At 39.6% G+C, this 16,954-nt stretch overlaps 2 long non-coding RNA genes across 4 annotated transcripts in view; one reads left to right on the top strand and one right to left on the bottom strand.

Moving 5' to 3' along the window:
* Positions 1-9,704, bottom strand: part of LOC118354263 (uncharacterized) — a 91,156-nt gene extending 81,452 nt beyond the window's left edge. Inside the window, exons 1-2 of one of the 2 annotated variants that reach the window (XR_007409715.1) lie at positions 8,918-9,704; positions 4,109-4,258 (exon numbers count right to left, since the gene is read on the bottom strand). This is a non-coding gene — a long non-coding RNA (uncharacterized LOC118354263). The remainder of the gene's footprint in view (positions 1-4,108; positions 4,259-8,917) is intronic. The other variant, XR_004814432.2, reaches the window with a different exon arrangement.
* On the top strand, positions 9,043-14,269 carry LOC112653365 (uncharacterized). Of its 2 annotated transcripts, none has more exons than XR_007409716.1 (3): positions 9,043-9,176; positions 9,921-10,013; positions 10,595-14,269. It is a non-coding gene; the product is annotated as an uncharacterized LOC112653365 (long non-coding RNA). The 2 variants fall into 2 exon arrangements; XR_003132114.3 differs by having other exon boundaries at positions 13,676-14,267.
* The last annotated feature ends 2,685 nt before the right edge of the window (positions 14,270-16,954 follow it).

Below are 16,954 nucleotides of genomic sequence, written 5' to 3'. Positions count from 1 at the left end.
TCCAGTCCTGGAAATGGGCATGCCTGTATCGTTAAGTAGTCTTAATTTAGAAACTCCAAATTTAAAAACACAAATCAGTGAGTGATAATTTCCCTGTCCTTTCATTAAGACATTAAAATGTCTCCAGCAAGTGCGAGCTCAGTAAAGAACGAGAGGCTAGATTACAGCTCAGCTGCCAGGAGCAGGAATTATCTCCCGTCCGCGTTTCCTAGTTGATTTGCTTAGGGGAGTGGGAAGCTGCAAACAAGAAGTAAGAGAGCCCACATTCTGCTCACTGAGGTCCTTTTGGCTATTTGTGCCGTTTGCTGAGCCCTACCTTTTGGAAAATAATTTTGAGTGAGATGCGTATTTTCTAAAACAGAATCATAGCGTTTTAGCTGCATCACCAAAGAGCAGGAAGGGGGATATGTCAGCTGGGGTTATTTGGGTTCTTACGTAAAGTTCGAGAACATAGATTGCTCTTCTTGCAGCATCCTGGCTTGGGCCTTCCGGATTGTGTCTCGGGCTGCCGAGGGCTTTAGCCACGCTGAGCAGAGCTGGGTCACTGCCTCAAGCCGTGGGCAAAAGCTAGAACCTCTTTGGTTTTCTGGGTCAGTGCAGACGACCTGAGAAATTCTTCAGCATCACTGGTCCCTTGAGCACACTCCTGACAGCACGAGGCTGGGGGAGGTGGCGGGGCCAACTGCATGACGACAGCTGCCGGATTTATCATGTGGGCACCAGGCTGTGGGGGGTGCACCAAGAGAGGTGGCAAAAATAGAAGCAGGAGGGTGGGATAATATGATTAGGAGTCATGGAGTCTCACCAACTTTTTGGCTAGAGGTAGAGCAAGCAAGAACGTTGCTAAGGATTTCTTAGGTAGAGAGGGAACTTACCGGAGCTCTGCTGGAAATGGGAGTTTTTAGCAGACATTCTTAAGGATGCATCAATGAGAAAATATTTCACACACAAAAATCAGACGTGAAGATGAATATTAATATAACAATCTCCATAAAGATCAAGACTAAAAGATATGCAACTGAGTCACTAACAAATGATTAGGGCTTTGTATTTAGTGTCTACCCAGGGGAAAAACCTACCCATTTTACCCTCTGAAGTGGCCTTAAATTTACTGTTCATTGAGGTGAGAAGAAATCTTTTTGCTCTTTCATCTTGTTTAAGGTCTATTCCATGGTGAGAGTAAACAATGTGCCGACCCCTGGAAGGGTGTTGCCCATAGAGTGAATCCGGACCACCTGCGTGGTGGATCCTTCTGAGAAACACCCTCTCTCCTAAGACCTCCAGACAGTTTAGGACACCCTGCCAGGACAGTGAGGATTTCTCAGAGTCCCAATCCAGTGGCACTTGCCTTCTTATTGTCGGAACCCCTCCTCCCCCCGCCCCAGCCCCCTCACCGTAACTCGCAACCCTTGCAGTGAGAAATCAAATAAATACAAAAACTCTTTCTGCGAGAGAAGCTGCCTACAGAAATTGTACAAAAACTATTCACTCACTGATGATGGCAGAAAGCAGCATGAAATCCTGGACACCCTTCTCAGAAAGTAACTTAATCTCTATTTTGAAAACATTACAATTGTGTTATTATGATATGACCTGAACATAGAAAAATGCCCTCCCACAGAAGGAGGAAGTTAACTGAGGGCAGGTGGCATCTAATCTCTTAGTGTTCTGATACTTCCACACCAGGTCGTGCAACTCCCGCGGCTGAAACAACTCCAATTTGTCACAGAACATATGGCCTGTTGTCTCTTTATTAGGAACAGCTGATTGGAAGAAATTATTTTCCAAAATATCAAATGTAGAATAATTCTATTCAAAAAGACTTTAAGGGTTTCTTTTGGAAAGAGTCTCTGCTTTAGAGAATGTTTCTGAAGAGGGCACTTGATGTGATGAGTGCTGGGTGTTGTGTGTTTAGTGATGAATCGCTGAATTCTACTCCAGAAACCAATACTGCACTGCATGTTAACTAACTAAAATTTAAATTAAAAAAGAAAAAAAAGTTGTTAGTTGAAAATAAATAAATAACATTTCCGTCCCCTATAGGAAAGAAAGTTGAACGTACATATACACACACAGGCACACACCACAATCACAAGTCCAAATACACCCTCAGCTATTTTATTGTTTACCCAACCTATTCTTCCCCCACACACCCTTAGAAACTATTGTTCTATTCCCAGGCCTTGTTAAGACTCTTCAATCACACTAACACTCAGTCTCAATCTTTAAAATGAACACGTCTTTCTGAAATTACATGTTGAATATCAAACAAAGGCCATTTTAATGTTTTCAAGGCCAGACCAATATCATGGATAAGTCTGAAAGGGATGAAAGTCAAATCATGAACTGTGTATGGCTTTGATAACCAAATAATTTCAGTGATTAAGACAGAGAAGTGCTCTCTGGAATCACATTTGCACGATGATAAGAAGCAGCACTTATTTTGGGGGTTCTTTTCCATTGACATAAGACATCAGAAAAAGAAAAGAGAAAATGCTTATTATAAAAACAATTCTTCTTTATTAGCTCCTATATGCATAAGAATAATTTATCAAGTGGAGAATATAGGGAAATTCCAATTTTAAATGAAAATGCTATTCAATATTTTGTGAAGTCTCAATTATATTATAAACTAAATCTTAATTTATACCAGTGATGGAAACATAAGACATGAATTAATCTTTAAATACATTATGTTTCTGTTCCAAGACATCAAAAGAGAATTATTTTCTCTATATGTCTGGATATTTTAACTTTATAAAACGATCATATAAATAAAAGACAAATAATCCCTTTTGAAGCCAAAGCACTATCAGTAAAAGAAGCCACATTTCTTTATTATGTGCATTTTCCTGCTTATCCTATATTACACAGTATATAGTTTTTATTCAAACAAGTAACAAAATAGAAATATATATTTGTAGCGTGGTTGCATTTAATTTCACTGAAAAATACAATATTTAAAACCCACTTAATTTTTTAAAAGGAGGACAAAGAACACATTTTAAAAATCACTAAACTCTATATCACATGGCATCAGGAAAATGCAAATTAAAACAATGAGATACCATTACACACCTATTAGGATGGACCAAATCCAAAACACTGACAACACCAAATGCTGACAAAGATGTGGAGCAACACAAATTCTCATTAATGGCTGGTTGGAACATAAAATGGCATAGCTACTTTGGAAGACACTTTGGCAGTTTCTTAACCAACTAAACGTATTTTTACCATACGATCAAGTAATTGCATTTCTTTTTATTTAGCCAAAGGAGGTAAAAATTTACGTTCACCCAAACCCTGTATACAGATGTTTAGAATAGCCTTATTCACAATCGCCAAAACTTGGAAGGAACCAAGATGTCCTTCAGTAGGTAAATAGATGAATAAATTGTGGTACATCCAGACAATGGAGTATCATTCGGACTAAAAAGATATGAGTGTTCAAGCCATGAAAGATACGGGGGAAACTTACACGCATATCACTAAGTGAAGGAAGTCAACCTGGAAGGCTATATATTGTATGGTTCTAACTGTATGACATTCTAAAAAATGCGAAACTATGAAGATAGGAAAAAGATCAGTGGTTGTCAGGGTTTGGGGAAAGTTAAGAATAAATAGGTGGAGCACAGGAGATTTCTAAGGCATTGAAAATACTCTGTATGATATCATAATGGTGGTTAACATGTCATTATACATTTGTTAACCCATAGAATGTACAACACTAAGAGTGATAACGGGGAAGGCTATGAACGTGTGGGAGTAGGGAGTATGTGAAAGATCTCTGTACCTTACTCTCAATTTTGCTGTGAACCAAAAATTGCTCTAAAAAAAATAAAATCTTTTTTTAAAAATTCAACATTTATTCTTGATAAAAGCATTCAGATACATTTTTTTGTGAATAGTTAAAAATACTCAAACAGAAGATTAAATTTGTCCAAGTCAGTCAAGTTAGAAGGTTTTAGATTTTGCCAGAAATTAACTTTACATGATTATAAATAAGCATTTTTCAAGAAGTTTATATCATCCTTATGTAAGTCTTTAAGATTAAAGTTCCAGTTGCCTATTGCTTTACAGTGAACTACCCTAAAAATTTACTTACTTATTATTTTTTCATTATTTTGTAGGTCACAACCAGAATTGGACTCAAATCGGGCCATTCTTCTGCTTCACATGGCGTTAACTGGAGTCATGTGGTGATATTCAGCTAGAGGTTGAGCTGGTCTGGATTCCTTATTCATGTAATTGGAGCCTGGAATGGGATGATGGAAATAGCCAGAGATTGGCCAACACTGGTCTCTCCCATTGCTGCCTCTCTGTGTGGCTAGTTTGGGCTTCCTCACATCAGGGCAGTCTCTGGGTAGTCGAAGTTCTTATATAGTAGATCAGGGCTCCCAGAGTGAGTGTTCCAGAAGACAGAAGTAGACCTTTCTAGTCTCTTAAGGCATAGACCCAGAAACTGGCAGAGGATCACTTCCATCGTGTTCTACTGCTCAAAGCAGTCACAGAGCTCACCAGATTCAAGACCCAGGAGACGCCGACCCACTTCTTAATAGAAAAAATATTTAAGATTTTGTGGCCATCTCCAACCTGCTACAGCAGAATGTCTCATTTTGGATATGTGTTGTTAAAATTTTTTCCTACAAAGAACATACACTGCATCCAATTTCCTTATTGGAAACGTTCAATTTTCGGGACCAATCTCAATGTTCCCAGACAAATAGTGAATAACTAACAAAGTCTTAGAAAAGCCTGCAGACATATAAAAATAAACTATGTGTCACATGGATTATATACCCTACAGTGCCCAGTCTAAGAGTGAGTCCAACAACAACAAAAAGGTAATAATTAATTCAGAGATTTTTGTTGTAGGTAGGTAGTCAGCTAGCTAGTTTTAAGTTGGATTAGGAAGAAATCATTTGAATGCAAAGATAAGAAAATAAACACATTAAGCCCTAAGAGAATTACTTCCATACTGAAACTTTAGTTTCAAAGAGTTTATGTGTCTTATCAAAACCTCAATTTAATTTTGGAAATGGTTTTGCAGCATAATTTATATGCTCAGACCAACAAGAACAATTCCATAAGCCATCCCGAGCAATCAACTTAATTACTCCACAGGCACTCAAGATAGTTCCCTAAATTAATCAAAGTCAAAGTCGAGTTATGTCCTTACCGAAAGAATCCTGAATAAAAAGGATACCATCTCTTCTCTTGTTATAGAATAAGTATTAGTCAAGATGGTGGTTAGATTAATGTCCAGAAATTAAATCTGCATCCTAATCCCTCTTCTTATAAGGACACCACTCAGATGGGGTTAGAGCCCACCCATGTAACTTTATCTTCGATTACTTCTCTCAGGACCCTATGTCTCTCTAAATACAGTTGTATTCTGAAGTTCTGGGGTTAGAACTTCAACATGTGAATCTTGGGGGAACACAATTTAGCCCATAGTAGGCAGCATACAGAAGGTATCCGTGCAGAATCAGGCCAGCAGCAGGGACCCAAGCACAAGAACCAAGGTTACTATACTCAAATACAGCGCCAGGAGGGTCCTGAGAGGACCAAAACAGAAAGCCCATCTTAAAAAACTAGGTATTTAAGGAAAAGCAACAAAATATAGAAATATAATTTTAAAATTATTTTAACATTTTGCTATATCTTGAGCGAAAAAAAAAAAACCCAAGTAATTCAAAAGGTTTTTTTATGTTATTTTGATATACTTTAATATACATTATCTTATATTATTTTCACCAGACCCCCTATAGGACACATTTCATTAAGCCATTTTCATCATGAGATTCTAAGAAACTAAGAGGCTTATTCAAAGTCATATACATGACATAGTCAGAGTGTCCTAGGGAGCCTGCCATGAGACTGCCTTCCTGCGTTTAGAAAGAAAGGAATATAAGCAGAAAATTTTGCTTTGGTTAATTTTAGAAGTGATAAGCTTCTCTTTCCTTGACTTTTACTTCTGTGATTTTTGTTTCTTTTCTACCTAATGCTGATTAGCATTACTCAGCCTAATCAAATCAACGTATTGCAAATGGCCACACCCAACTCTTCATGACCATACAGAGTCCATTGTCACTAACAGATCAGAATATGGTAAGGCTTCCTCACAGGTTTCAAAAGACATCACTAGCCATGGCATCTCCATCCATATGTAATGTCAGTAAGGCAGAAAACTTCTTAACCCCAGGTACTAAAAATGACCTCTCCTCAGATTATACCAACAACTATTTTTTCAAAGTCTGTTCTGTGACCTACAGTTTGACTGTCAATTTGCTTTGGCTTAATGCCATGGTTTGCTATTTGTTCTACAATGCTATTTAATGCTACTTTTCTATATATCTTGAGATTTCTTCTAGACTCTTTGTACAAGCTAAATGTCACCCTCACAGAAGTACTATCAGGATTAAATGAAATAATAGTTGAAGGCATTCTATTTCTTTAAAAGTGCACCATTGACTGTTTTAAAAACAGGAGTCACAAAGATGATTATCAAAGAACTCACAATCCACTGGCAGAAATGCTCATTATAACAATAGGTTATCAATCCCAGCAGAACTTAACCAACAGTGAAACATTCGTTCTCATAAAGAAAGGAGATTTTGGAAGACAAAACACCTAAGGCGATAGCCTGGTCAGAAGAGAGGAAAGAAGTTACCAAAAGAAAAATGAGCAGAGCAGTAACCAGAGCACCATCTATATTCGGAGGGATCAAGTTTTAAGCTTAGACTAGGAAAAGAGATTGGGACCATATCATGACCCACTTTTATTGCCCAACTGAGGAATAGTGATATTACTGGAGTAGGCCCAGGGGGCCAATAAAGAGTTTTGCATGGGGTAAAGAAGGACCTAAGTTAATCCACTCCCAGGGAACTCTGATTAATAGGTTCTGTTAGTCATTATTGCTAAGGAAGAAAGGAAGGAAGGAGTAGAATCCCAAATCACGACTCCTACATCCCCTAATGGCACCTAATGTTGAACTAAGATTCAAGAATGGAAAACATTACAGATGAATATCTACCTTATTGGAATATCTCAGATCCCAATCTGGCCTCCCATCCTGGTAAAATAGGCTTAACCATATATAACTGGGAGGATTCCCTTTATTCCTTAACAAAAGGCCTCTGGACAAGCCCAGCTGTGGGTTTCTAAGCCACCTTCCCCACACCCACAGTCAAGTCTCCAACCTCTGGGTGTGAACCCCTGATTCAAAAAGGAGGTGTTAAAAAGACAGCGCTCTTCCAAGAGCCTAATGAAGAATCTGCTCCACTTAAGAAGTCAATCTATGTGCCCCATGCCCAACAAGCTTTCAAGAGTATGGGTATATATCCCACCAGCCAAAAAAGACAAGACAGGAATAGTAACACACACACACACACACACACACACACACAGAAAGGGGGATGAAAAGGAGTCTGCTCCCCTACAGCAAGATTCTCCTTCCTTTTCTGAGTCCTGAATGCCTTTCCTAGAATTATTTAATCTCTTCACCACACTTGGAGATAATTCAAATAATGTTTATGCCATTTAACAAAAGTAATGTATTTTTATTTTAGATTATTATTAAATGGCATTCTATATAGTTCATTTCTTATGTTATTTAAAGACTTATATAAAGAATTTTAGGTTTTTACATTTAACAAGAAGTTCGTGTTACTTAATTAAATCCATTTATGTAATAATAATCATGAAATCCTTCTCTAACACTATTTAAAAGCAGCATGTTTTGTCTAAGTATATGAAAATGTAGATAAAAAACTATACTGGGGTACTCTACTGTAAATGAAAAGTTGATTGGAAAGCAATATTTTCTCTTTTTAACATTAATTTTTGAAATATTGTACTCATTTTGGTTCCTATACAAGAATTTGACTAGATGCACACAATATCCACAACCATCAGCATGTCTATGCTCCTCCTTCAACTTGTTGCATTTCAGTTTCTTGTCCTTAAAGGACAGTCTACTCTAGGTGTAATTAAACAATCTAAGAAAAAAATTAAAACTGGATAATGTTCAACTAATGTAACATTGTGTACCAAATATACTCAAATTTTTAAAATTTTTTAAAAATTAAAACACACACACACAGAGATTATGTTAAGCCTTGACAGCAGTTAGCAATATTGAGCTGAAATAAATCCCCTGAGTAACTGAGACATAAGAACAATCATCTTATCTCTTCCTCCTCACTCAAATTAAATTAGAGAGGCCATTACAACCTGGAACATTGGCTCCCAAGTGTGTCCCCTCCAACCTGTGAACTTGATAAAATGCAAATTCTTAGGTGCAACCCTAGACTCACAGAATCAGGGACTCCAGGGATGAGGCCTAGCAATTCGTGGGCCTCCAGACACACGTTAGAGTCCAACATGGACCTACACCAAGCTGAAACACCACACACAGCTTCATGAGGCATTCTTTGGGAAAATCTGCCCTGGAGGAATCAAAAGAGTGAACCTCTCAGGCGGGCAGAAAGCTTGTAGACGCCCAAGCAAATGAAGCCATCTGATTCAGTCTGCATTATTAATATGGCAGAAATATTCTAGGGGCAGAGGTGCTTTCTTCATAAAGAGAAGAAATGAAAGAAAACTTCGGTTCAGTCTCATATTTGTGGCATATTTTTAAAGAAAATATCAGCTTTGGAATCTGACAGGCCTGAATCGAAATGCTGGCCCTACTCCTTACTGGCCTCATGGCTGGTCTAAATGGGAGAATGAACAATTCTTCATCTGTAAAATGAAGATAATAAACATGTCCTCATGGAATTATGGTGGGATTTTACGATCTGTCATATGTAAAGGTAAGCCCAGCATAAAAGCATTTACTTATTTAGATGGTAAAGTGGTAGGATAATTAACAGAAATTATTTTAGTCTTATTCTCCCTTTGTTTTTCTTACCCCTCTCTCTGGCCATTTCCAGCCAAGAGTTACATCTGGTGCTCTCTTGGTCCTGGTATGGTCTGTGACAGAACAGAATGCATATGCGGTACAAGACAATTGTTGTCATTGGAGATGTTGTGTCAGGTGTCCTGGAGGGAAAGGAGAGCAAGGGCAGGTGTTTTGAGGAGAGAGGCAAAAGGAGGATTTCCCACATCCTGAGAGGAGATCAGAACCTGCAGAGCTCCTGTGAGGAATGGGATCCATGCACTGTTTGATGGTAGTATGAGCAGAAGATGATGAGCCCCAGGTTGATCAGGGAGGGAGGGCTCTGTATGGTTCGTAGGCCTGGAAAGCAAATACAAGGGCCCCTGAGAGTGGCAAAGATACCTGGCCCAAAAGCAAAGAAGCAAAACCTCCAGACCAGAAATGTACATCCAGAGGCAAAGAACAGGTGTCTTTAAAAGTAAATTGCCCCAGTGGCCAGTGATGGGCAGAGAGGATGCAGTACTGCTATTTAAGACTCTGGGACCTTTGTACAACACAGGATGGAAAGAGAGTCCTAAATCATGAACTTCTTGTCTAGCACACAAGAAAGCTTGGAGATGGACCATAGGTGGCTCAAAGCAATTCTAAAAATGTGTTATTTCTTGTACATCTGAGTTCATAGACTTGTAATCACACCCTCTGCTGCATTTATGATGAACACTTTACTTTCAGATTTACACAGATATTTTCATTTGGTTAATGAAAGCAAAGGCATTTTCACATACAGAACGAGAGGGTGCCAGTATTCCCCTTTCATCCTAAAGAAGGGGCAGGGGTGACAGTGTGGGCCTCCACTGAAAATCTTACTAAAAACTTATAAGTGTAAGTTTTAGCAAATGTAAGGGAGTGACTTTTCAAACCTCCTCTGAGTCTACAGTTGTAGAAAAAGATTCTGGGGCTCAAAATCCCTCTCACAATTAAATTGTATCTATTTTCTTATAAAATTATTCGTATACAAAACGGTTCATCGAACCAGGTCTTTCCATGATGTATAAATGTGACTGCAAAGACCAGTATGAAATCAGTGGCCCTTCCTTCTCCATGAGAGTCCTAGGCCAACGGGACTCAGGTAAGAAACATGTCCAACTGAAACAACATCAGAAGTAGTCTAAGTTCTCTGAGCACATGCCTGATAAATTGCAACATCCATATTATTGTGTAAAAGAGCAAACATAAACACTCCAACATAAAAAATGGGTGTAGAGTCTGACCTTCATGCTCAATCAGCTGACATCAATGGCATGGCATCGACATCCTTTGAAACATGGTAAAGCTCTAGAAAAACAGGCTATTTGGACATGCTGGCCATTTAAAATTCTTTCTTCAGTAATCGCTGAACTGTCTCAAATCTAAAATTATAATTCAGGAAAGTAGAGTTCAGTACTGGAAAAATATAATTAAGTAAACTGGCCAATTCAATATAATTTGCTATTATCTCACTGACAATTTGAGATATGTTTTCTGAGGCAATTATGTTGTGACACTGCATTTACACGCTTTTTGAGATTCTGGTGGTGACTAAAAGAATGACTCAGTTATGTCAATTCTGCTTTCTTAATCTCTGAGGCAAAGCAAAATACTCAATGTACATAAAAGAAACAATCTCTACCCTGCCATAAGAGAGATTTTTTTTTTTCTCCCATCCCATAGGCCCGTGAAGTTTTTTTCCTCTGAGAGTTTGACAGACCCGCTTTCAACCCCAACAGGTCAAGGCACAGAGCAGAGTATGATTGCCATGACTGATATTTATTGTATCCTAGAGTCTTGCCAGCCAATGAAAGAAGGCCAAACAAGGAGAAAAGTAAAAGCATAAAAGGTTCAAAAGAGGAATCATGGCTTGTTGGTTAAGTGTATGGGACTCTGGGGGCCAACTGCCTGCCTGGCTTCTAATCTACCTCTCACCTTTCTAGCTGTGTAACCTTGGGCACGTTGCTCAGCCCCTCCATGGATTAGTATCCTCATCAGTAAAATAGCCATAAAAACACTGCCTGCCTCTTGAGGGGTAGTGAATGTGAAGTGAATTAATATTTGTAAAGTGCTAGAACAATACCTGCCCATATAAACAGTATATATATGATAGGTATGGTTTAGGAGGTAGGTTAGGGTATCTTCAAAGCTTTGTTTCCTTACAACTGATATATTTAGTTTATAAGAAAATGGGATAAACTATGTAGTAAGTGATATATTTATGTCAGGATCCAAGAGTTCGCATAAAATTATAACATCTGTCCGAGGAATTTAGTGTGGGTATGATTTCTCTATATAAGATTTAGCTGTTAGGTGGTGGTCATTTGTTTCTACTCTTGGTATTTTCAAAGCTGAGATGTGACTAGTTTTATCTTGCCTTGTTGGAAAACTCTAGGCCAAGTTTCTGAAATGGAAGTTTTATTCCGAATTTATTTATTGGCCACAACTGTTCACATAACAATGTCCAGGGCTTTTGAGGGGGAGAAAGGGGTATAAAGCATAGTGCTCAAAACCAAATTAAGAAGACAGACAGACATAGAGTTAAAAACAAATTCAAAGACTCCAATTCAACTAACACTTAGGATCTGATAACATGCTGGTACTTCCACATTTGTTAGCATGCTCCATACTGTTTACTAATCGCCCCATCTTATTTCTTAGAAAGGCTATAAAGCCTCCCAGAGGTAAAAGGACCAAAGCTGATACATTGTTGAAACTTGTTCTGGAACCAAGTTTATGTGACTGTGACTCCAATCCCCGGTTCTTCCCATTCTGCCAAAGCTGCCAAGATAATCATCCAATCTAAAGATAAGATGTGATCTTGTAGTTCAAAGGAAAGGGGATCAAAGTGGATAAAAACGAGCAAAAAAATGTCATGGGATGAGGCTGACACGTGGTTAGAATGTGGGGGGGAGGCAAATAGATGGGAAAGGGCCCCAGTAGACAGCAATAAGGATGATTCCATAATTACGATGAGGAGAGACACTGGGAAAGCAAAGCCCAGGCCTGAAGTTGGGAGCTCAGGAGGCTCCGGAGGCTTCTCAGCGGGGACATCGGTGTGTTACAAATATGTGTTGTGCAGCAGAATCAGAGAAAGGGAAGAGGTGGCCAGGTGAGCTGCTGAAGACCGCTGCCTGGGACAGGCAAGGTGTGACAATGGTCTGGTCTGAGGGCTGTGGGATAGAAAGGAAGTGACACCACAGCATTAACCCTAAAGGCAAAATCTTAAGAATTTAATAATTATGAAGCCTGAAGGAGAACAAGCAACAAGTGAGAAATACCCTCAGGGCTTTGACCCTTCAACAATGGGCGTTCTACTGCTAATCACTGGAGCCCCGAGCCAGGAAGAAGAGGAAAACAGGCCCCCAGGTCTGGAAAAGCCTACAGGTAAAGCCATCGATTTGGAAGGAAATAAACACCATCAAGAGGAGACCCTGGAAACCCAAAGTGAGTTTACCTCTGAGTTTGTTGAACTTCCCAGGACACCCACACCAATACCAATGTGCTGTGCAATCTCATCCTGTAGGACGAAAACTCCGGTGAGCGGTCAGGATGAAAATATCAATGTAAGAGTTACCCGCACAAAGAAGAGTGTAGGAAGTGAGTCACTGGACTGAGCAGCCTAAATGAGCACTGAGACCGTCTACCGTACTCACGTGTCAGCAAGAGGGCCTGCAGTTGGTGTACCCCTCCTTCTTCTGTTTCTTAGGTGACACTAGCGAGTGTCCAACCTCTGACTTCTGGGCAGCAGGAGGGATGTGAGGGGCATTCTCATTATCTATGCGTTTGCTTCTCATTTTTTGAGAGGAGTAGCCTCTATTTCCCTGTTGAAACCCCTGAAAAAGGAACACATGAGAGAATTTAAATGTGCTAAGAAATTTGAAATGCTAAAAATGGCACTTTAGCATTGGCTGTGTAAGAATTTCAATGTTCCTGCCAGCTCAGATACAGGCAATTTTATCTTTAATTACCAAAATAAATGTAATTTAACATTTTTCTTGCATACCTAAAGGCAGAAAATAAAGTGCTCTTTTAAGTATAATAACACATCTTGATCTCAATCGGACAAATTATGGGATCACAAAACCTTCAGCATTGGAGGAGGGCAGCAAAGAGATCTAGTCCAACTCCCTTGGACGACATACCAGGAGGTATTCGCTAAGCCACTGTTGGATGACAGCTGGGCTACATGATTACTTATACATACATCTTGTCAACAGTCCTCAAACATCACCCAGGAACCTTATTCAGTCTGCAAAGTGACCAGATTCGGTATCTTAGATTGTCATAGACCGCAGCACTGTCCAATTCTAACATTAACCCAACTTAGGACAAAAACAGAATCTTGGAAAACTCTATTTCATTGGAAAAGTTTGCTGTAGAAAATGCAAATCTGTTCTCTGAAGTCCATGGGAGAATCATCAGAGGTAGTGAGAGCAAATGAACTACAGGGAATGGCGTTCCTCTCTGCCTCACATCTGGTATGGATTTATAATGATGGGGGAAAAAAAGAAATCATTTAAATTAGCCATGTGGATTTGTGCCTTGACCTTGTTAAGTGAAAAGTAGGTGTTACCCCCATGAATTTCTATGAAATTGGTAGTAAATGTGTAAAAGTCAAGGCCCCCCCCCTACAGCATATTAAGAAGCCATGTGTGCGAAAGGGTAGAGACACCAAAGGCTAGTACACTCACGCACAGAATATATAGATACAACGTAGGTAATGTATTACAGATTTGAACTTGGTTCGTCTTCTTTTTTTAGTACAGCCAAAAAACATGAAAAAGGTAGAAAATGCGTGAGGGTGCAATTAAAGGAGAACTTCACACGCAAACCTTCGCTAGTCCTAGACAACCAAGACTAGACATTCCAGAACACGAATGTAGCTCAAGGGAGATGAGATTGTGAAGAATACATGCTTCTCTTAAGAAGAGCTTGCCACGAAGTTTGAGAAATTCTGTGATTATTATTTGTTTTAAATCCTAGAAAAGATCATTTTATGTCACTCGAGCTTTAAAAATTTAAATTAAACTGCTGGATTTTTTAAATAGCGTCTCTTGTCATCTTCTTTAGGCTGGGAAGTTAAGATTTTTCTCCAATCCCATTTTTGGCGGACCCAACCCTTCTTCGTTCTCTTGTTGGATCGGGACTGTGTGTGCTGTGGAGAGCACCCAGAAGGATCGGTCTCGGACCTCCTCTCCCTGGTAGTTTGATACAGAAAAGCCCCAGGAATATTGCCTTCACCTTCTTCGGCCTCCTGCTCTCTCCTAGCGGGGTACAGGTTCACAGCCAGGGCCTGGCTCTTATTACAGGTTTTAAGACGAGGTCTATCCAGTGAAAAGGACTCTGTTTTTATTTCTTTGGAATTATTGGCTTTCAAAGCCTTTGAATTCCCTGCAGATAATTACTGTTTTGGCCCATGATTTCTCTGATATTTGATGCCTCTGAGTGGAATAAATTACCTATCTAACAAGGAGGCTTAATTGGTGGTTGTGAGCCAGTGTCTGTGCCCTTTGTATGATTTTTTTTTTTTTAAGCGCCCTGCAAACTCTGACCATCTGAAACATCTTATTGTTCTAAACCATCTCCTCCAGAACTACTTGTGGTTTGGATTCTTGACTACTGGAAAGTAAAAGAAAGAGGGAAGCGTTTTAGTGGCTTGGTGTGTTTTCAGTGCTAAGGGTTCTTTTGTGTTTGTGACATCTGTACCCCCCTCGAGGTGATCATGTTTCTTTCTAGTATTCTGAGTAAGAACCATGTAAACCGAAGATACCTCTGCTCAGATCCCAATCTCATAAAACTTACCAGAGCTCAAACTTAGAGCTGCAGTTTCCATAAAACTCACTCTCTAAGCATTCAGCCTCCCTTAGCCATTTCACAGATTCATCTCTGAGAAACGATGCCTTTTTTCCCCCCATGGTAGTATTTGTCTTATTAAATCCATGAAACTAAAAATGCCTCATTGAAGTAAAACATTAGCACCAACTCTCACAGCAAATTGTTTTGTGTGAATGAAAGCTTTTTAAGAGTGTAACTCGGCAAAATCACCCAAAAGTAGTTTAGCAAATGCCACAAAACATAACATCTGCGTATTAAAAATGCATTCTGCAGGCTGCAGAAAAATTGCAGCACTGAAGCAATTTTCTAATATTTACATATTTATAACAAGTGCCTGTCGTGCGAAGGCTAAGCTCACCTGCAACACTTTCATGTTATGTAAAATGAAAACCGTCTCATGCTTGGGTGTTCTAATAACCATGATATTATTTTAACAATTACACTATTTAATACCTTGGATTAGTCCCTCTGATGGTGCTATTAGCTGTCACTAGACTCTATAATAGGTGGCTTCATCTTTGTTATGACATGATCTTTCCTACTGTTTGTTGACCTTTCAATACAAGGGGGAGGGGACGCTCCCAGCCCCCCAAACCTTTCAGCGGCTACTGTAAAGCTGTAGTTTAATGCTCAGCTGGAATGTTTAGAAACCCTCGGTGCTAAATACCTCGGTGGACTGCTTAAACACCAACAACAGCCTTATGGGGCCTTAGTCGACCTTAAACACATCTTTTTTTGTCGAGAATATTTCATTCTGCCACAATTCTGTGGGCTAACCCTGGGCTCACATTAAATATACCAGCCTCATTGAAGCTTACTGAATTGAGTTGAGTTGTTCTTTGTTTTATTCTCTCTCGGCTTCACCCCCAACTGGGACTGGGCAGCCTTTCTTCCAGTGGAGCGTGCTTTAAAGTAACCCAAAGAAGAGAAGGAGGGGGAGGAGGGGGGGGGGCGAGAAACCAAAAGGTGCAGCTAAGGCCCATAATTAGTCTTGATCCTCCAAGTCTAAAATATTTTAATGCCAGGTTTCTGATTGCAGTATGGGCAAAGTGGATTTGGGAATGCAGAAAAGTAATTAGGTCTGTGCATTGAAGTGTGGAGAGCATTTAAAAGTGAATGGGTGGTTACTACATTCTTGGCAGGCTGTTTTTTATCTTTTCATGCTCTGCCGTTGTTAGAGGTGATGGGTTTATTGCAGTTTTTGCACTCTGGAGGTGGCTGTGTTTTTCTTAACCTAGCCTTTTGCTCTCTATCTCAAAAATGAATCCTCGTGGTGCGAGGAAGAAGGAGGGAAATTTTCAAAAAATAAAAACAAGGCACACTGGCCAGATATTAGGCAGCGAAGCAGAGTAAGTTGGGAATAAACCTCAACGTTGCAACAGGTCACTTAGAGAGATTCTGGGTTTAATTAATGACTCACTGAGCACAGGACCAACTGGAGACAATGGTCACCCCAAGGAGAAGGAAAACAGAACATATTATTCTCCAACCACGCTCACAGAGCCATCCAAACTATCTAGGGAGAAGCTTGACATCAGTATGCCACGCCGAGTCCTGCTATAGAAGATATAGACCATAAATGTCTGAATAGTCAAAATGCATGTTTTTGATTACTTCAATCCACAGAACTGCTGCAATTTGCTCAGATCACATGGCCCTTCAGACTAGACCTTCAGGTCTGCCAGTCAAGGAATCATCAATGCTGGCTTGAAAGTCATAGAAAGTTGTATGTGTCAAAAAAAAAAAACAAAAACAAAAACTGGGTGTTCGGGGAGGAGGGGGGAAACTGAGGTAAGAATTGATACAATCTGAATGGGCTCCTTTTAATTCCCACAAAATTTGGTTTTAGCTGATAGTGAAAGATACAGAAAAAGGAGGCTTGTTCCTTTAGCAGGAGAGACCTACCCATGAAAAAAAATTGCATCGGGGCGACTTGGTCTTTCCAAAAGCATTTGATGATTGATGTTTGCTGAATTTGAAAAGGCAAAATCAGATGTAGCTAATGGAAAATCAAACAAAATAAACCAGAGGCAGAGTTGGGTTTGGGCTATTGTCATTGTTGTTCTTATGTGAGGGTTTGGAGTTTTTCTGTTTACTGTTTGTTTTTACTGGGGAAACATGCCTTGGAAAGGCCTGCGTGGACCACCAGACCGTGTGCTTAGTCCTCGGGCAACTACTTCGGGCGCTTGAAGTTTAGACAAACGA

This window comes from Canis lupus, chromosome 3, assembly GCF_003254725.2.
Source record: "Canis lupus dingo isolate Sandy chromosome 3, ASM325472v2, whole genome shotgun sequence".
Taxonomy (NCBI): Eukaryota; Metazoa; Chordata; class Mammalia; order Carnivora; family Canidae; genus Canis; species Canis lupus.
Note: the sequence above shows the minus strand (reverse complement) of the source record. Positions and strands in the feature narration are given on the sequence as shown.